This window comes from Tenrec ecaudatus, unplaced genomic scaffold, assembly GCF_050624435.1.
Source record: "Tenrec ecaudatus isolate mTenEca1 unplaced genomic scaffold, mTenEca1.hap1 Scaffold_552, whole genome shotgun sequence".
NCBI lineage: Eukaryota > Metazoa > Chordata > Mammalia > Afrosoricida > Tenrecidae > Tenrec > Tenrec ecaudatus.
Genome location: NW_027459464.1, coordinates 1,262,411 through 1,284,027, shown reverse-complemented (window position 1 = coordinate 1,284,027; position 21,617 = coordinate 1,262,411). Strand labels below are relative to the sequence as shown.

The following is a 21,617-nucleotide window of genomic DNA, read 5'->3' as shown; positions in this document are numbered from 1 at the left end:
TTTCCAGTTGAGTCTGATGGGGTGGCACACTCTGGCCCCAAAGTCTATTTTTTGTACTCCCTCAAGACTTCTTTGCTCTGCTTCCTTTGCTGTTCTGTTGCATGGCTCTTAGTGTTTTGCCTCAGTGTGATGGGGTCAGATTGGGCACAGTTCCCACACTGTGTTTCCAGTGTTGTCCCCTGGGTGCACTATGGGTCAGTGAGGTACATCGTGTCTCATAGTGGACTGGCCATATGGTCCTCTCTGTGCTTTGACTTCTCTGAGTGGAAATATCGTCCTCAGGGCTTGGTGGGCCAGGATGTGTTCCACTTTGAACTACTTTCTTGTATTCATAACACTTGTAAATTCTTGTTTTAAAAATTTGTCCCCCATCTTCCTGATGTCCTTCTGAGAAAACAATTACTGTAAGCAATGTCTGGTTAAATTATATATCAAAAGAAATCTTTTTATTTACCCACCTATAAATGTGATTTTTTTTAGGACATTTGATGTATGTTTTTAAGTACTTGGTATTAGGTGTATTTGTGCTTAGTTTGTACAATGTAGACCATAATCTGGTACCCATAGAGTGACAGCAGATAGAAAAACCTAACAGCACAGGGTGTGCATTTTTCCTGTTTTCAGGGCCTAGTGCATTATGTGGAACAAAGCATGGTGGACCCTTTTTATATTCATCTAATTGCTTTAAAATGCTAAAGTAGATATTTACTCCTTTTGTTCTTCTGGTTTTAAAATGTGATCCATATCAAGTGTCTAAGAAGATGTGCATTTTATAGGGTGAAACTACTTCCTCTGTATATGAAAAAACCCTAAAGTATAGTAAAAAATATAGATGGGGAAATAGCAAATATTTGTTGAATGAATAAACTGCTGACTCCATGTCCAGCTACAGTAGTGTGGTGAGGATTCGGAAGTGCTCCTAGAAGCGGAGTGCTCATACAATAGAAACATCATGTAAGACCACCTTCTTCGGGCCATGATGTCAGGTTTTCTCTTACCTCAGTGAACAAATAGGACACTTGTCTTTTGAAATAATAGAAAGCAATCAGTGTGCAAAACTGTACAATACCAACTGGTTAAAGGAGATTAAATTATTATGGTATCATTGCATTGACAAGTTAGTTAACTTGGCTTTTTCTTACTTTAATCTTGTAATGTGTAAATAAAAGTTCTGAAGTAGAAGCAGCACAATTTGCTTAGGTAAACTGTTACGTACAAATAGGTAAAAATGTGTACGTGTATCAGTCCTTTGAAAAATATCATGGAAAAATTAATTTTTTTGGTTCTGTAGTGCCAGGAACTGGATTTAATGGTTTCTTGTGGGGATTGTAGGGGTGGTTGGTGGGAAACAGGAAGCTAATAACAATGAGTACAAGAAATAAGAAAATGTTCTAAAATTGATTGTAGTGGTAATTGTACAGTTTTTTGTACAATTCTTAATAACTATTGAATTGTTTGATGTGAATTGTTACATGTCAATAAAACTTAAAAATTTTTGTTGTTCTGCAGTGTATTTATCCATTTTCTCTTTAATTCTCTTCCTAGTAATGAAGCAAAATCAGACGGAAGAAGCAATTTGATACCAACCATCAAATTTCGGCACTGTTCTTTGTTAAGAAATCGACGCTGCACTATTGCGTACTTGTAAGCTGCTGTGATTTTACTTGTAGTAGCAGGAAACAAAGAAGAGTTTTCCATGGGGTTTCTCAATTAAGTTTCTGGTTGATAGCAACAGATCTCAGATTTATTTATCTCTGTGGTTATGCATGGAGCCCTGGTAGCATGGTTACTTGTTGGGCTGTGATCTACATGGTCCACAGTTCAAAACCACTAGTAGTTCCGAGGGGAAAAGGCCGTGTTTCTATTCCTGTAAATAATTACAATCTCGGAAACCCACAGGGGTTTGCTATGAGTCAGCATTGGCATGATGGAAGTGAGAGTGTTTTCAGTGTTTATGCGCTGGACTGTTAACCAGAAACAGCATTTCAAAACCACCAGCTGTTCTGCGGGGAAAAGATGAGGCTTTCTACTCTTAAAAAAGAGTTACAATCTCGGAAACTCACTGGTGCGCTTCTATCCTGTCCTTACAGTGTCAGTATGAGTCAAACAACTCCATGTGGCAGTGAGTTATTTCTTTTAAGTTTGATTTAATGTAAGCATTTTAATTTCGTTTTTCCAGTTTAAAATTTGTATTGTAAAAGATTGCACTATTCTTGAAAGCAGAGAGAATAATATAGTGAAGCTCCTGGAGTTGTCTTATAAATTTAACAATACATTTTCCATAATTTATGACATATGTATGTTAGGCTACTTAAAACTAAGTACTAAACATCAGATAACATTTTACCACTATATACTTTAGGATACATCTCTAAGAAATAAGGGCCTTTCTGATCTTTTTCCACATTACTGCTGTGTCACCATCACAGTTACGACAATGAACAGTGCTAGGGGCATCAGCCCAGTTCCTATTCCCGATTTCTGGTAGTCCCAAAGATGTCTTCTTAGAGTAGATCTATTTGCATCAGAATCTTAAAAAAAAAATCCACAAATGACAGTTTAGTTGATAAGATCCTTGAGTCCTTACTGATAGAACAGTGTCTGATTTCCTGCTTGTTTGTATGCTAATACTCTCTCAATGTCCTAGGTATGACCGGTTACTGCGGATTCGTGCACTTAGGTGGGAATATGGCAGTGTGTTGCCTAATGCTTTACGATTTCACATGTCTGCTGAAGAAGTAAGTTAGCACTTTTTCAAGTTAATGATTTTGGGAAAATACTGAGATCCTGGCTTTTTTTTTCTACAATGATGTTTACTAGTATTTCTCTGTTTTCTGTAAATTTTCTATATTTTGTTTGTGAGAATGTGTAGAGGTAAATATAAACTACTAACTCAGCAGTTTGTATATATAATTTATTGACACATACTTTTTGAATTAAGCAACCATTCTTACCATACTTTTCTGAGTTATTCCTCACTAGCATAAGCTTACTACTCCAAGATTCCTAGCTAATCTTTTGAGTTGCTATCATTTGATCCATGATTTGATCACCTTTTCAGCAATAAGTTTTCAGCGTTTTTTAAGCAGTTAGTACTTACTGCGATAGGCATGGGAAGTATAAAACCAAACTCATTACTCTCAAGTCGATTGTGACTAAAACTGCCTCAGAGGTTTATAAGGCTATACATTATTTTTGTTTTGAACTGTCTTATTTGGCACATAATCCATATACACTATCAATCTTTATGGAAACCAACTGCCATATTTTTCTCTTACAGAGTAGCTAAGTGGATTCAAATTGCCAACCTTTCCATTAATAGTGACAAATGTAGCAACTGCCACTGGGGTACCCTCCTGGAAGGGAGTAGTAGTAAGTAATTCTAGTGCTACAGGGAAAACTGACAATGAAAAAAGGAGTTTCTTTTATTTATTAGTGATTCATCAGTGGAGTTGAAAAGCCGACATTATTCTTAGGAGATATGTAGTTTTCTAGTCAGCATGAATAAATATTCAGAATAAGATGAGTATTTGTCACTGAAGGTAGGGTGCTAGACCAGTATTTCAAGATAGAACATTAGAGTCAGAACACTTGGTTTCAACTCCTGACACTGCTTTCTAATCTTGGGCAAGTAACCTCATTGCTCTGTGTTCACTCCTTTATTTACAAAATGGGGTCATAGTGTGTCCTACTACAGCCTTGGTTCTCAACCTTCCTAATGCCACGACCCTTGAATAGAGTTCCTCATGTTGTGGTGATCCCCAATCTTAAAATCATTTTTGTTGCTACTTCATAACTGTAATTTTGCTACTGTTGTGAATTATAATGTAAACATCTGATATGTAGGATATATTTTTAGTTTACAAATTGAACATATTTAAAGCATAGTGATTAATCACAAAAATAGGTAATTATATCTTGTGAAATACTGATTTCTAATTATAAATAAATGAAATTTTGTCTTGAAGCATGGTGTAGCATGAGTAACAGTCTTAATATAACAATAGTGAACTACATTGCTACATTTTGCGACAGTGTGCGTAAAAAGCCAGAAGGTTGAGATAGTTTCTTTCTCACTAGATCAGAAATTCTCCAGACAGTCTTTGCAAGAGCACAAGATCATCTTCCACAACAAATCTACTTCTTTATTTAGACTTGATAACAAACAAGCTGGAAAACCCTGTTTCACAAAGATAAGTTGTTGGAAATGGAAGAAAAAGGTGCAACACAGTCTCCGACAGAACAGGACCTGACTGCAAACACTTGATCCAGAATTTTGTAACTGGCATTGTAGAGAAATCAGTTCTCGCTGCATCGCTGTTAGTTCAATAAACGTCTCTTGTGCTATCTCAGGAACATCTTCAACTTTGACTGCAAATGGGCTTCTGGCAAGTGCAAATGAGGTGTCGGGTAGATTTGGAAAGTACGATGAAATTTCATCTGCAAGCATATGCAAGTGTTCTTTCACAGAAATTGTAATCCTTTTGTCTGGTTCAGTGTCATGTTCTTCAAAGAAAACAGATAGGGTAGGCATGTAAATTTTATTTTCTTTTTATTATTTTTTTGGTAAATTTTATTTTCATCCAATTTTTTCCCCCAAAGCTGATGTTTCCTTTGGAATGGTCAGATATTTTCAGATAAATCAAGGCATGTTGCATTTTGTCCTTGCAGTAATAAATTGTAACTCATTCAAGATGGCAAAGATGGCAATCAAACTATTTTCTGTATCTCACTTTTATCGCTGCAAAATGCTTTGAACTGCGGTCATGTTTTCTGATAAAAAACGTTTTGAGTTCATCACCATGCTCAAAAACACCTTTTAAAACTTTTCCTCTGGACAACCGTCTCACTTCAGTTGCGAAAGCAGTAGACTGTTTAAAGTGCTCGCCTTTACAAAATTGACAGAATTTATGATGCTTCTCATTACTTCTTGTAACTCTTTTGGCCGTGTATTTGTTGCTAATATTTTCTGAGGAGTTATACAGTGAGTTCCGGTGACTTTCGGTGACTCAGTACCAAACGTTGAAATTCAGATTGACATCCTAGCATAGTGGAGCATCATCTGCAAACACCACAAACCTTTTCCCAAGAGATCTTATGCTCTTTCAGAATGAACCAACTATCAAATACATCACGTGTAGTAGTTGCCATTTTAAGAGGTTTGCAAAAAAAGAAACTCATATTTAAAGTCGCCATCATTAATATGCCTCAGGTAAACAGTAACTGTGAACAGTTTGCAACGTCTGTAGATTCATCACGCTGGATGCTAAATATTGGAAGTGGAGCAGATTTACTTTCCTGGATTATCTGATCAAGAATATCAGCAGCCTTGTCTGCTATTCTTCTGCAGGCAGTGTCATTTGATAAGAAAATTGCGCTCAATTTTGTAACAAATTCATCTCTGATCATAACTCGAACAATTTACTGGCCCCTGGCAACAGTGAATCCTCAGCAATGGTGTAGGGTTTCATAGCGCTGGTGATTCTGAGTGCCACCAAATATGAAACTTCAATGACTGCTACGTTTTGTTTGTGGTACTTGCCACCAGTGTCAAGTCTGGCTTTCTTGAGTTTATCATCAGCTTTGCTTTTAAAATAGTTGGTATCCTTGCCAGCAAAGCTCGGATATTTGCTATCAAAATGGCATATTAGTTTGTTCAGCTTCATAGATTCAACTAATAGAACTTCACAACAAGTAAGACATTGTAGTTTCTCAGTTCCTGCTGTCATTGAAGTAAAACCATACCATAAAAAATCCTCACTATCTTTTCTTAACGTTCTTCTACATGATCCATTGTCATGGGATGGTTGGCTAATGAAAATAATATATAACCATAGCTTTAATAATACAAAAGATGGCTCTCCCTCCTCCACCACTGCCACCTCCTCCTGCTGTTCCTGCAGCTGCCTGTGTGCTCGTTTGGTGCGGACCTGGTACCTCTTTTGAGAAGACTTCAGCATTCACCCTGGCCAACAAAAAACTCAAGGGAGGAGTCAAGACTGAGAACAATGATCAGATTAACTTGAAGGTGGTAGGGCAGGATGGTTCTGTGGTGCAGTTTAAGATTCAGAGGCACACCCACTTAGTAAGCTAATGGAAGCCTATTGTGAACAGGGTTTGTCAATGAGTCAGATCTGATTTGATTCGACAGACAGCCAATCAATGAAACAGACACACCTGCACAGTTGGAAACGGAGGATGAAGATACAATTGATGTGTTCCAGCAGCAGACAGGAGGCATCTTCTAAGGGAGCCTGCTCCTTTCCTCCAGAACTCTCTTCCAGCCGACCAAGAATCCATTCTCGATTAGAAAACCACAGTTTGATTCCACCACCTCCTGACAACTACAGTATAGTTTTCTCTTTATTTCATTTCCCCTTCCTCATTCCTTTATTGTACACAAAGTAACTGGTGCATGTACACAAGCATATTAAATTTTTCCCTTTGTTTATTTATTCGTTTACTAAATCACCAATGGTATGTTTTGATCAACATCAGGTGGAGATGGGATGGGGAAAACACTGGTTCTGTGAAAGCTCCCCTTCTCCATCAGTGGCTTGCTCATTCAGCTTCTCTCTTTGTATTTCAGTAGGTTATTTTGCTCTCACTGTTTAACAAAAACAAAAAAAATGACATGAAAAAAATCCTTGCATGCCTTGTTCGATTGAAGAATTTTTATGTTTTTCATTTATCATTGTAAAACCAAGGACAGTTTTATAACATTTTTGTATGTAGCTATTACATGTAGGGCAATCTGTCTTTAAGTAGGCGTAAATTACTCTCAATGAAGCCTAGATAGTTTTCCCTTCAAGTCAAGCGTCTTGTTTAAATTTCTTATTTAAAAAAAAATAGTACTAAAGATGATACATGGCACAATTTAGTCAATACAGTTTATTAAAATTTCCTATGATTTAACATTCTCTATGTTGTGTTTTTACATACCTGTTACTATCACAAGGAGCAGTATTCACATCAACCACAGCTGAATATAAAAAGACCAATCAGCATCCAGATAAAGTTCCCATGGTACAGATATCGATATTTTGCAGTAGTTTATGATTTTACCCAGAAATAATAATTCATGAAGTGTCATTTACCACCAATACTGCTGCTTTTAACACTGTCGCTGCTTTTAACACAGTAGCTGCTTTTAACACAGCAGCTGCTCTCTACGCATGTGTGACTTGTCCACATAAACACATTGTGGTGCCAACCCTGTCACATCCACCTTTATTTGTACAAGTTGAATGTGATGGGGTTGTCTGATTATGTCATTACGCTGCGTACTCGTATGTGGGCAGACCCTCCTGGAGATGGATAGAGGAGCAGTGACTTGGTTCCTAAGACCATTGGAAATACATGTTTTCCAATGGTCTTAAGTGACTCCTGTGAAAGGGTCCTTTGACCCCAAAAGAGGTCGTAACCCACAGGTTGAGAACTGCTGTATTAACAGGGTTGTTACAGGATGATTAAGGCTGCCCATTTGGAACATAGCATAGAACGGAATGTGATCAATGCTGTTATTGTGTGAGTTTGGTATAGTATATCACTTATGAAAGAAAGTGTTAGTCTGGGTTGACTAGAGGAACAGTCATACACTCATGTGTATAAGAACTTTATATAAAAGAGCAATTATATATTGAGAAAACATCTCAGCCCAGTTCAGATCAAGTTCCTAAGTCCGATATTAGCCTATATGTTCGGTACTAGTCGATAAATTCCTCTTTAGATTCACAGTATATGTAATGATGCCAAATGCAGGAATATCGCAGGCCAGTGGGTAGAAGGTCTTGTGGATCCAGTGGCAGTGTATGCATTTCAGTGTTGGCACGGGTCTCCTCCAGCTCTCTGACTGTCTCAGCGCAGAAAAGGAAGGCAGAGAGACTGGGTTTGATCTCCATTGAGCTACTTATTTCTGTCATGCCTCAAAATGAGGTCATCAAGCTGCAATTTTATTGACAGGCTGACAGGATATAATGTAATTGCCACGGCATGTATTCAGTAAATTTGCCATGAGTTTTATAAACAATTTACTTGCTAACTGCATTTAAAAAATTTAACTTGAGTTTAATTGACATAATTCATATACCACACAACCCAGTGGTTTAAATATATTAAAAAGAGCTGTGCAGTTATGATCTCCATCAATTTTAGAACATTTTCTTCAGTCTTAAACTCACCATTTGCCCCAGCCTGCCCTGTCCTAACCCAAAGAAACTTAATCCATTTATAGTCTTCACAGTAACTAAGTCCTATCCTAGATTTTATTTAAAGAAAATCATATGCGTATGGATTGTGATAAGAGTTGTATGAGCCCCTAATAAAATGTAAAACACAAAATAAAAAAAAACACCTAACTATCCTAAGTCATCATGGCAAAATATTGAATGCTCAATAAACCACTGAAAACTCCAAAAAAAAAAAGAAAGAAAATCATATGCAAAAAAAACAGCCCTCAATCCAAAAGAAAATATAAAAACTAGAACAAATTTAAAAGGGACCAAAAGAGAGAAAAACAATAACGTTAAAAATTATCTGTGTTAATCTACTTTCCAATGCACTCAGTGTATAACAAGACTATTTCCATTCTTTGTTCATGGTCTAAGGAGATTCACTGGAGGCTTAATCTGTGTGGGAACTGTGCAAATGGAGTTTTTGGGCTTCCACTGTCATCCGCAGTCTGCTCAGGTTTTAATCTCTAATACCATTGCCTCCTCTGATCTTGGATTGCTAAGTACATTTCCATGCTTTATTTTTATTCTGTTCATGTTCTGGAGAAAGAAACAAAGTACCTCAGCTTCTTGAGGGAACTACTAAATAATTACGTTACCAGTTAATTTTTCAGGTTCTTTTTCCATGGTCTTTGTGCCGGAATCTTACATTAAGTGGACTTGAGGGGTGCCTCTTTATTATGGTGAAATGAACAGAACATGTTCTTTCTCTAATAACAATAGCTATAGTATTTTTTTAAAAACATAGAGTGTTTAAGAGTAATAGTTCTTGTAGGATTTTATCTTAAAATTTAAGTAACCAATAGATGAGGATTTTATTTTAAACATAAATACATGAACTTGTCGTGCATAAACTTTTTTAGTTTAGTACAAGGTAGTCATGACAAGGCACACAAGTAAGACTTCAAGATGCTGATTTTAGAACCAGAAAATTATAATTAACAATTATAATGTTAGTCTTGAGATTAGATTTCCATACTTTAGACTTCATTTTGACCTTGAGTTCAATGGAAATCCCTTATAGCTGGGCTCCAAATTCTGTGTTAATAGAGTCTCTACAAGGTCTAGTCTATGGGGAGAATCACTGCCTCTGCCTTTTCCTCCTCAGAGCATAAACCGAAATTCAGTTTCTATATGTGAACATTTCACTTTGAACTCACCGATAAGGGATAGGTGATGCCATCTTTAACAAAGATTAGTGTATTATTTTTTTCCATGAAGGTAGACAAATAGTAGTTTACAAGTTAGAGACTCCAAGACACTTTAGAGAGAGATAATCTTATGTCATAATTTCTTTTTTAAAAATCATTTTATTGGGGCTCATACAACTATTATCACAATCCATACATACATACATTAATTGTGTAAAACACCCACTGCCATTGACTTTTAACAATCCTTAAGGATGAGCAAAGTAGAACTGGCTCTTTAGGTTTCTGAAGCTGTATTTCTTTATAGGAGCAGAAATCCCCTTTCTCCCTAGGTGTAACTGGTTGAGTCAAACTGTTGACCTTGGCTTTAGCCAACACATAACCCAATACTAACCAACATAGTAGTGGTGGGTGCCTTCTCGTCAGTTCCGCCTCATAGTGGCCCTGTCTAGATCAGCATGAAGTACTACTGGACTCTGCATCCTCACAATTGTTATGTTTGAACCCATTGTTGAGTTACCGTATCAATTCATCTCCTTGAGTTGTTTTTGTTTTTCCCACTGACTTTGCACTGTACCAAGTATTGTGTCGTTTTCTAAGGACTGGTCTCCTGAAAACATGCCCAAAACTTGTGAGACAAGTCTTGCCATACTCATCTCCAAGGATCAGTCTGGCTGTGATCTTCCGAGACAGATTTGTTTGTTCAGTTAGCAGTCCATGGTACTTTCGGTGTTCTTTGCCAACATGCTAATTCAAAGGCATCTATTCTTTGGTCTTTATTAATTGTTGTCCAACTTTCATATGCTTATGAGGCAATGGAAAATCCCATGGCTAAGGTCAATGGAAAATCCCATGGCATTGCTCAGTCCTCAAAGTGTGACATCCTTGCTCTTCATCACTTTAAAGTAGAATTTCAGAAATCCAAAATATGTTTAGTGAAAGAAATTTGTCACAAAATAATAAATACTGTGTGGATCTATTTAAAGTACAAATAATGAACAGCACTAAACTAGTGTTTTAGGGATGCATTCTTGGGTGATAATGTAAAATTTTCAGAATGGAACAAAATGATAAGTCTCCATTTTGGGGCTGAGGATGTGTTACTCCTTGACCAGGCTGTTTCTTAATAATGTCATTAACCTGTACATCTTTGTTTTGCCTACCTTTCTGTAATTATACATAAATAAGATTCTGAGGAGATTGCAACTAATGTCACAAAACAAAATATATATAAATTACTGTATAAAACATGAGTTTTCTCTGTAAACTTTCACCCTAACCATAATAGACTTTAAAAAATAACAAATGCCTTTTATTATTATTTCCTTCCCCCAGCCCTTTGGCAACTCTTAATCTACTTTTTTACATTTATAGAATTCCGATGACTGACTTTCCTACAAATGCAGTCATAAAAAAATGTGACCTCTTGCGCCACTTTACATGTGATAAAGGTTTACCCTTGTCAGATACAACTTAGAACTGAATTCCAAAGTAAGCCTCACTATCTTCTATTGTGTGCACTCCTCATTTTGCTTGTCCTTCCTTCTCTTTGGGGACATTTGCATTGTCTGCTCAAGCATGTTGTTCCATTCTTATAAAAAGAGTCCGTGCAGTATTTAAAGCGACCATAACTGAATCATGTGTTTTTCGTAGTGTTGTTTCTGGTTGAATGGTTTTTTTAGATCTGTGCTTAGGTCTACTGGTTTGTAAGCTATGTGATAACAAGAATTTTGTCTGTTTTGGTTGAATGCTCCATCCTAAGTGCACAGACAGTTCCTGACTCGTAGAAGACAACCATTAATGTTCGCTATATAAATACAGGAATGCCACACTCATGGTCTACATGGGCGTATGTGCTGTTTGAAGTCACGATTACACAATGTTGGCAAGCTTGTTTTCTTTGTCACTTGGTAAAAAGACCATTTTTCTGTTTTCAGATAGAATGGTTCAATTGTTATAAGAAGTCCCTTGCTACTTACATGAGGTCATTGGGAGGAAATGAATGTTTGGACATAACACAGGATATGAAGCCTCCCCAAAGCTTATATATTGAAGTAAGTTTTACCTCTTGAGAATGGATTTTATTGAATGTGTGGATTATGCTCCTATTATGTAAGAAGGAGATATGAATATAGTTTTGTTAGGTGCCACCAAGTCCTATTCATAGTAACTAGATGTACAACAGAATGAAACACTGCCTTGCCCCGCACCCTCTTCTCAAACATTGCTGTTTGAGCCCATTATTGCAGTCATGGTGTCAATGTGTACCACTGAGAGGCTTCCTCTTTTTGACCATCCAGGGACTTGCCATCCAGATGACATATACACGGAGTCGGCCTCTTTAAGGGGCACTCCCGCTGTAGCTCTTCCAGCACAGCTTTGTTTGCTCTTCTGGCTGTTGATGTTTTGTCAGTGCTTTTCTGCGATATCATAATTCATAGTTATCAATTCACCTCTGTCTTATTCATTGTTCACCTTTCATATACATATTAGGTGATTAAAAAATAGCATGGCTGGGGTCAGATAAACCGAGGACTAGTTTTCATAGTTTTACTGAGATAAAAGGACCCCTGGTGGTACAGTGGTTACACATTGGGTTGCGATCAGCATGGTCCGCAGTTCAAAACCCACAAAAACTCTGTCCCTTGACTCCACCCCTTGAGGGATAAGATGGGGTTCCTGCCAGGTCTAGAGGCCAGGTGTGTGGATTTCTCACCCAATGGGGGGGGTGGGGTTAAATTAAACCTCTCAAGTCTACTTTGAGATTGGTGCGGGAAGTGCTAGGCTTCTCTTTCCCCCTTGCCCCCTAATTGTGTTGTTTTGCTAACACATTTCCTGCTTGGGGGTGGCAAGGTGAGGAATGTTGAGCAAGGGCTGGTGGAACTGTAGAACAAAGCAAAAGTTAAGCTTGGCTAGTGACTATCTGCACCAAGCTGACTCTGCAAAGCTGTTCTTCACCAGAGGACAGCAAGCCAAGAGGCTTGGTCAGCTGGGTTAGCTCAGGGACCAGAAAAAATTGGCTATGCCAGGCAGGAGGGACGCTTCCCCAGCGTGTGGACAGCCTATAACAAAGAGGGGAATCTGTTAGTAGTTGCTACTGCTCTCTCAGTTTAAGAAGCTTGGATGTACTTCATATTGAGATTCTCTTCCATGAAGTTTAGGATATCGCTCCTAGTGGACCTTCTCTATAATTGCTGAGAGTTGTCCGAGTTTGTTGTCTGACAGTCATTTTGCTGACTCTGCTGCTCTTTAACACTTTAAAGAAGTCTTTTGCAGCATTTATCTCATGGCTTGATTTCTTCACTAATTCCATGAATGTTGATTATGCATTGAAATAAATGAAATCCGTGTCAATTTATTTTTTTCTCTTTTTATCATTGTGTTTATTGGCCCGAGCATGAGGCTTTTTTTTTCCATCGAGCCATAATCCCTACAGAAAGCTTTAGTCTCAGTTCTTCATTAATGTGTTGAATCCTCTTAGCTTTCCATAAGCAAAGTTGTATCATATGCATATCACAAGGTCTCTGCTTTTACACTGGACATTTTAATACTTTCATATTGAAAGTTACTACCACTAAGGAAGTACTTACCAAGGAGCTTCAAATGTTTCTGGGACTTTTTTCAGTTTTTAAATTCCATATTTGCACACACTTGAAGTCCCTGTCATATAGTTGTCATTTTGTTACTTGTTAAGTGGGTTATCCTCTCTTTGCTCCTCATTTCTTCCAGTAGTACCACGTACTTTGGCGCTTAGTTAATTTTTGGATTTTGAACCATCTTTATTATCCTCTTTTGTATACTTTTGAATATTGAATAAAGTAGACCAAAGAAAAATGTTTGCATTCAACTTAGGTGTTGGCTAAATATGTTAGGTAGCCAGAATAGGGGCCATAAAGGGGGAGTGTTAGTCTGGGTAGACAAGAGAAACAAATTCATAGAAACTCATGTTTATAAGAAAGAGGTTTATATAGAAGAACAACTGAATATTGCGAAAACGTCCCAGCCCAGTCCAGGTCAAGTCCGTGAGCCCAATATTAGCCCATATGTCTGATACCAATCTGTAAAGGCCTCGTCAGACTCACGAAACATGCAATGACTCCGATTGCAGGACGATCTTGAACCAGCGAGTAGAAAGTTTTTGGATCCAGTAGCATTGTAAACATCTCAGCGCTGGCAGGGTTCTTCTCTATGTAGCTTCTCTGGCTCCAGAGGTCTGTTGCATCAGGGTAGGTCCGTGTGGCTTTCCCAGCTACCAGGACGTAGTGCCATGTGTCTTGCCAGTAGAGCATCTCCAAGGAAGTGAGCTGAGAGAGAGAAGCGTCTCCTGTTTAAGGAGGAAATACTGGAGTTCCCAGAATTCTCAGGCGAAGGCAATGCCCACACAGAGGCCTCACTGGCTATCCTGATTGACCAACTAGACTCCACCACTTCACTCTTAATCCTCTCAAGTCCCAAATTGACATCAGATTACATAAGCACCACAAGGGGGTTGTCTCCGCACTAACTGCATAAGGCTAAAGCAAAAGGATTGGAAGAAATCAGGCATCCGTTAAATTTTAGAACAATCAAACTGAGCATGCTCAGACAAGAGCTCCCTCCGCCCCGAGGGGAGGTCCACCAGGGCACACAGATTAGGCTCAGTTACATTACCTCACACAGGTGGGCCTAAACTCAAGCCAGTGGAACCAACCAATACCTTCAACCATGCTTCCCCCAGCCGTTGTGGAGAGGAGGGAATAAAGACCCTGCCTTGACTTCCTTCCATTCCAGCATTCTCCACAAGTGGGGGGTGGGAGCCCTTTTGGCCCCTGGGATTTCCTGGTTCCACGTGCTGGGTTATGTGTTCCTGTTCTTTCTATGTGTTTTTTTCCCATTCAGCAGTGAACCCATGTGCAGTTCTGCGGATCCTTGTATGCTTTCTTAAAACAATGTGTATTTTTTGAGGCTGTAATACCTGAAACTTCCCTTTTCCCCATAAAATCACTTGGATTACAAACCTGCTTCTGCTGTGTGAATTCTTTCAGGTACCTGAATCCAGGAACCTAACACCTTTTTCTCTATATTGCTTCATCTTGCAATCTACTCTCCTTGTATTTCAATCTAAAGGAATGTCTCAACATTCCCTCAGGTTTTATTTGTTTTCTTGAATTTTATCCTCATTTATAAAGGAAAGTTTTGCTGGCTATAGGAATCTTGGATGGCTGTTCACTTCTTTCATTATTTTAAATATGTGACTCTATTACCTCCTGGTTTCCAGGGTTTCTATATATGTAAATTGGTACTTCATTTTATTTGATATTGTCAAGATTTTATCTTTTTTTTAAAGAGTTTGATGATAAGATATTTTGGTGTGGATCTCTCAGGCTTTCTTCTGATTTGGAAATTCTTAAGTGTCATTGATATGTACATTCTTGTCCTTTGTCAAGTTTTGGTAATGTTCTGCTGTTGTCTATTAAGTTTTATTTAGTTACCCTTTGCCCTCTTCTGGGACTTCCATAATATTTGCATTGATTTGCTTGATGGTGTTCCTTGGGATCATGTTTCTTTACTTTTGTTCCTCAGACTCAATAAGCTGTTCTGTTCTTCTGCCAACTCAAATATCCTGTTGAGTTATCCAGTAACGTTGTTTCTCTTATTTGTTAGTGCTAGTAATTGGATTGGCTTCTTTAAATGTAGGAAGACATATCAGAGGGCCGTATTTGACTTTCTCTGGCTTCACTGTTTCCATGAGGCAGAGTTCAGACATGCTTCCATCCTTCATCCTTCAATATCTATTCTGACACCACCCACTCCTCCCTCACACACTGCCTTTCTGTCGGGTTCAATTATCGGTCCCAGTTGGCCTCACAGAACTCACAGACAATATTCACAATTTAGTGGGCTTATTAAGGAAGGTAACTAGTTACCACAAGTCAGCATCAGGAAACAGTAAGTGTACCTCTCCTGTCATCCAGCAGTCATGTCAGTCTTTAGTCCTTAGCCTCTCAGTCACATAGTCACTTTGCCTCTTTGGGCCAGAAAGGCAGCCCACTGCTCTGCCTCAAAGTATCATAGTCTCAGTATTGCTCCTCTGTTTTATGTCATGGACGCCTTGCCTCAGCCTCTGGTCTTGGCCTAGTCCCTCTGTTCTGTCCCATGGTCTCTGTGCTGCAGCCTTTGATGCCTCCATCTCAGTCTCTACCACTTCAGACAAAGATCTCAAGTATGTCCCACTAGGGCCTCTTACACCTTGATGGTCCAGCATTTCTCTGTGTTCCTGCTTCTGAGATGGCTTTTCCACATAACCATCCCTCCAAAATGGGATTTTAACCATAGCCATATAGGCTAGAATTGATAATACAATGCATAAGAGATGATGGCTAGATGGGCCTTATTCATTGACTACATCTCTTCATCTCTTTCTTAGGATCCCTGCTGACATTGTAGGATAGGCATTGATTGGACTGCTAACCATAAGGTTCCAGAACCAAACTCTCTGGTATTGAGTCAATGCTGATTCCTAGGGATCCCCTATGGGTTTCTGAGTAGAAAGCCCAGGCATTCTCCTACTGGTACTGGTAGTTTTGAACTGTCGACCATGCAGATTGCAACCCAGTGATTAACTGCTGTACCACCAGGGTTCTGAGGTTCTTAAGGTTCAAATTTACCAACTGTTGCTCAGGAGAAAGATGAGACTCTTAGTTTCTGTAAGGATTTACAGCCTTGGAAAACCAATATAGGGTCATTGTGAGTTAGAATCAACTAGAGGGCTGTGATAGAATCTCTTTATAGATATTTTAATTTATGTATATATATTGCTAACCCTTTTTTCTTTTGTTCTTTGGGCCTGTTTTTTTTCCTAATTGTTTTATTAGGGGCTCATAGAACTCTTATCACAATCCATATATATACATACATCAATTGTATAAAGCACATCTGTACATTCTTTGTCCTAATCATTTTTTTTACATTTTATTAGGGGCTCATAAATTCTTATCACAATCCACACATATACATACATCAATTGTGTAAAGCACATTCCTACATTCTTTGCCCTAATCATTTTGAAAGCATTTGCTCTCCACTTAAGCCCTTTGCATTAGGTCCTCTTTTTTCCCCCCTCCCTCCCTTGCCCCCCCTCCCTCATGAGCCCTTGATAATTTATAGATTGTTATTTTGTCATATCTTTCCCTATCCGGAGTCTCCCTTACCCCCCGCCCCCCCACCCTTCTCTGCCGTCCGTCTCCCAGAGAGGAGGTCACATGTGGATCCTTGTAATCAGTTCCCCCTTTCCAACCCACTCACCCTCCACTCTCCCAGCATTGCCCCTCATACCATTGGTCCTGAAGTTATCATCCACCCTGGATTCCCTGTGCTTTCAGCTCCCATATGCACCAGTGTAGAATTAGGATCATGGTAGTTGGGGGGAGGAAGCATCCAGGATCCGGGGGAAAGCTGTGTTCTTTTTTTTTTTCTTTCTTTTTTTACATTTCATTAGTGGCTCATACAACTCTTATCACAATCCACACATATACATACATCAATTGTATAAAGCACATCCCTACATTCTTTGCCCTAATCACTCTCAAAGCATTTGCTCTTCACTTTACCTTTGCATCAGGTCCTCTTTTTTTTCTCCCCTCCCTCATGTGCCCTTGGTAATTTATACATTGTTATTTTGTCATATCTTGCCCTATCCGGAGTCTCCCTTACCCCCCCCCTTACCCCCCCCCCTCACCCTTCTCTGCCGTCCATCTCCCAGGGAGGAGGTCACATGTGGATCCTTGTAATCAGTTCCCCCTTTCCAACCCACTCACCCTCCACTCTCCCAGCATTGCCCCTCATACCATTGGTCCTGAAGTTATCATCCACCCTGGATTCCCTGTGCCTCCAGCTCCCATATGCACCAGTGTACAACCTCTGCCCTATCCAGTCCTGCAAGGTAGAATTCGGATCATGGTAGTTGGGGGAGGAAGCATCCAGGATCTGGGAGAAAGCTGTGTTCTTCATCGGTACTGCATCGCACCCTGACTGACCCATCTCCTCTCCTAAACCCCTCTATTAGGGGATCTCCAGTGGCCGACAAATGGGCTTTGAGTCTCCACGCTGCACTTACCCCTTCATTCACTATGGTGTGTGTGTGTGTGTGTGTGTGTGTAAAATTAAAAACTTTTATACAATAGCCTATACTCCAGGATAAAGTGTAGCTATCTGCTTTGTACTCCTCCTGGATCATTGCAGTATCCCCACTTTGGGAAACACTGCTATAGAGGGACAGGAGTATGGAAATGCTTATAGTGCCCTCTCTGCAACAAACTTTGATTCACAGTTTTAAGGTAATAGTGATGTGTGAGCTGAACTATATTAAGCTTACATTTTATAGGTCAAAAATGATTGGATGTTGGCACTTTAATTTCAAGCATCTTAATGTAATCTAACATTCCATCTTCCATAAATTTTGTTTTATTTTTAAAATACTAAATGAAAATTAATTGATTGCTAAGTTACTGTGTAAGCAAAATGAAAGAGCATGAAACTGAATCTTTTAAATGTATTTTTAAGTATTCCTGAGAAACAAGAGATTGGAAGACTTGATTTCCTTTGAAAAACAGTTTGTTCACTCCCTCAATGCATGAATATCTCCTTTTATTAAATTGGAACTCTATGATGCTCACTCTCCCGACACAACGTCTGGAGCCAAAGTGGGTGAACAAGTAAATGTGGTGAAGAAAGCTGATGGTGCCCGGCTATCAAAAGAGGTAGTGACTGGGGTCTTAAAGGCTTGAAGATAAACAAGCGGCCATCTAGCTCAGAAGCAACAAAGTCCACATGGAAGAACACACCAGCCTGTGTGATCGAGTGGTCCCGAAGGGATCAGTTACCAGGCATCAAAGAACAAAAAATCATATCATTGACTGCACACCTCCATGATAGGATCGCTGAAGACAAATGGGTGCATAAGCAAATGTGGTGAAGAAAGCTGATGGTGCCTGGCTATCAAAAGAGATAGTGTCTGGGTTCTTAAAGACTTGAAGGTAAAAAAGCGGCCATCTAGCTCAGAAGCAAAAAAGCCCACATGGAAGAAGCACACCGGCCAGTGCAATCACGAGGTGCCAAGGGACCAGGTATAAGGCATTATGCAAAAAAAAAAAAAAGATATGTGTGTATGTATGTGTACATGTGTGTATATGTATATATGTATTTATATACCATATTAAATGAAGGGGGAAGTGCAGAGTGGAGACCCAAGGCCCAAGTGTCGGCCAATGGAGATCCCCTCATAGAGGGGTTTAGGAGAGGAGATGGGTTAATTAGGGTGCGAGGTAGTACCGATGAAGAACACAACTTTCCTCCAGATCCTGGATGCTTCCTCCCCCCAACTACCATGATACGAATTCTACCTTGCAGGGCTGGATAGGGCAGAGGCTGTACACTGGTACATATGAGGGCTGGAGGTACAGGGAATCCAAGGTGGATGATACCTTCAGGACCAAGGGTGTGAGGGACGATGCTGGGAGAGTGGAGGGTGAGTGGGTTGGAAAGGGGTTACTGATTACAAGGATCCACATGTGACCTCTTCCCTGGGAGAGGGACAGCAGAGAAGGGGGGTAAGGGAGACTCCGGATAGGGCAAGATATGACAAAATAACGATGTATAAATTACCAAGTGCACACGAGGGAGGGGGGAAAGGGGAGGGAGGGGGAAAAAATAAAAAAGAGGACCTGATGCAAGGGGCTTAAGTGGAGAGCAAATGCCTTGAGAATGATTGGGGCAGGGAATGTATGGATGTGCTTTATACAATTGATGTATGTATATGTATGGATTGTGATAAGAGTTGTATGAGTCCCTAATAAAATGTAAAAAAGGAAAAGAGAAAAATATGATTAGGGCAAAGACTGTACAGATGTGCTTTATACAATTGATGTATGTATATGTATGAACTGTGATAAGAATTGTATGAGCCCCAATAAATTGTTAAAAAGAAAAACAGTTTGTTTTTAGATGTATGTTCTTTTATCCTGATGGATTATGGGAAGGATCTGGTCAATCTAGTTGAGGTAAAATGCTCTTTTCTTTCTTGTTTGCCACTGTTATGTCCCTCATTTTTATTCCTTCTGATTAATATAGTGCATTGTTTGAGAGGAAAACGTCCAACTATGTAGTCTCCTTTTATCTAAATCCCTGGTTTCCTTATTGGTAATACCATCCATGTATACATTAGCAAAGCTTATGTTTCCCTTCCCGGTGACGTAGGAAATTGAGATCTTTAGGTTTAGGACCACAGTAAATATCTGGGAATAGTAAGGGTCCTAAGTACACAGAGGAGGAAACAGACACATAAAATACAGTACTTTTACTGTTCGGGCATTTATATAATCCCACTTCATGTTATGATCACTGCATATTTTAAAAGGTAATTTGGATAAAATATCTGATTTTCTTTTCAGGTACGGTGTCTAAGAGACTACGGAGAATTTGAAGTTGATGATGGTACCTCTGTGATACTAAGAAAAAACAGCCAGGTATTTATTGTCTTAAGAATGTATACTTTGAACTTCAATAAAAGTATTGAATGAAGAAAATGTTCGAATCAATAGTAAAATAATTACCTTGTGATGACAATTTATAGCACAGGCATTATGTTTAATATAGATCACCTTGTTTTGTACTTTTTGTAAATGTTAAGACTTACAAATATTGAATATACAATGGACTGCAAAAAGTGGGAAAATTCCATTCTGTGATTCCATTTATCTACCATGTGTTCTAAGCAATGTACTAGTAAAATTTTTATCTGTTAATTACAAACAGATATAATTTTTATGAGTATATTACTTTGGCTTTGTTTGTTGTTTTTTCATTCTCTTTTGTTTTGTTTTTTCTATAGCACCTATATCTTTAGTGACTTCTTTAAGCATTAAAGAGGGCCACATCCTAAGAACTCATAGTTCTTAGATTGGGGCTAGATTTAAATGGGAGCACAAAATCCATTCACATATCTGTGGTTTATATATGTCTCTGGTTCACTTTAGAAACAACATTATCATTTTATGATAACGAAAACTTTTCAAACCATCTTCCTGGGACATAAGGTAACGATAGTGTTATTCATTTAGCTAATGATACAGAATTTAAAACACGGTTGAGAAAAGCATATAGAAGTATAGGCTGGTTTCAGACATCAATTCATGCTCGAATTGTTGACTTATATAGATTAAATTCAAGTTTCTGAACAATTTATTAAAAAATCTTTTCTGGGGGGACTCATACAGCTCTTATTACAATTCATCCATACATACATTGTGTCAAGCACATTTGTACATTTGTTGCCATATAATTTTCAAAACATTTTCTTTCTACTTGAGCCCTTGGTATCAGCTCCTCATTTTCACCCTCCTTCCCCCACCCTCCCTCACGAACCCTTGATTATTTATAAATTATTATTATTTTGGCATATCTCACACTGTCCAACGTCTCCCTTCACCCACTTTTCTGTTGTCTGTCCCCCATGGAGGAGTTTATATGTAGATCTTTATAATCCCTTGCCCCTTTCTACCCTACCTTCCCTCCACCCTCCCGGTATCGCCACTCTCACTACTAGTCCTCAGAGGGTCATCTGTCCTGGATTGCCTCTGTTTCTAGTTCCTGTCTGTACCAGTGTACATCCTCTGGTCTACCCGTATTTGTAAGGTAGAATTGGGATCATGATAGTGGGAGGGAGGAAGCATTAAAGAACTAGAGGAAAGCTGTATGTTTTATCTTTACTATACTATACCCTGACTGGTTTGTCTCCTCCCCAAGGCCCTTCTGTAAGGGTATGTCCAGTTGCCTATAGATGGGTTTTGTGTCCCCATTTCGCACTCCCACTCATCACAGTGATAGGACTTTTTGTTTTTTGATGCCTGATACCTGATCCCATTGACACCTCGTGATCACACAGGCTGGGCTGGACACTATTTACACAAATAATTAGGGTTGATGTTGGAACAAAACTTTCAACAAAATTCATTCCAAAAGGTAGCAACATGCATACCTGACTAATACATGTCATAACAAAATAAGAAGAGCATTAAAGTAGTAAATATTTGGTATTCCTGGATCACCATTCATTAGGCACCCTGAAGGCCAGAGAGTCAAACCAAAGTCCAATAACTGCCAATTCCATAACTTGGGATAGCAGTCATCATCTTCTCACACTGATGAATTTCAGTCTTAAATCAAAGGGCTCCTGATGAGTTTGAATGAAAGCCCAGTT

The 21,617-nt window shown here is 38.9% G+C and overlaps 1 long non-coding RNA gene across 1 annotated transcript; it reads left to right on the top strand.

The window, feature by feature from the left end:
- The first annotated feature begins 2,649 nt into the window (after window positions 1–2,649).
- Window positions 2,650–19,885, top strand: LOC142436728 (uncharacterized). The gene is made up of 3 exons (XR_012782090.1): window positions 2,650–2,738; window positions 11,320–11,436; window positions 19,810–19,885. It is a non-coding gene; the product is annotated as an uncharacterized LOC142436728 (long non-coding RNA).
- The last annotated feature ends 1,732 nt before the right edge of the window (window positions 19,886–21,617 follow it).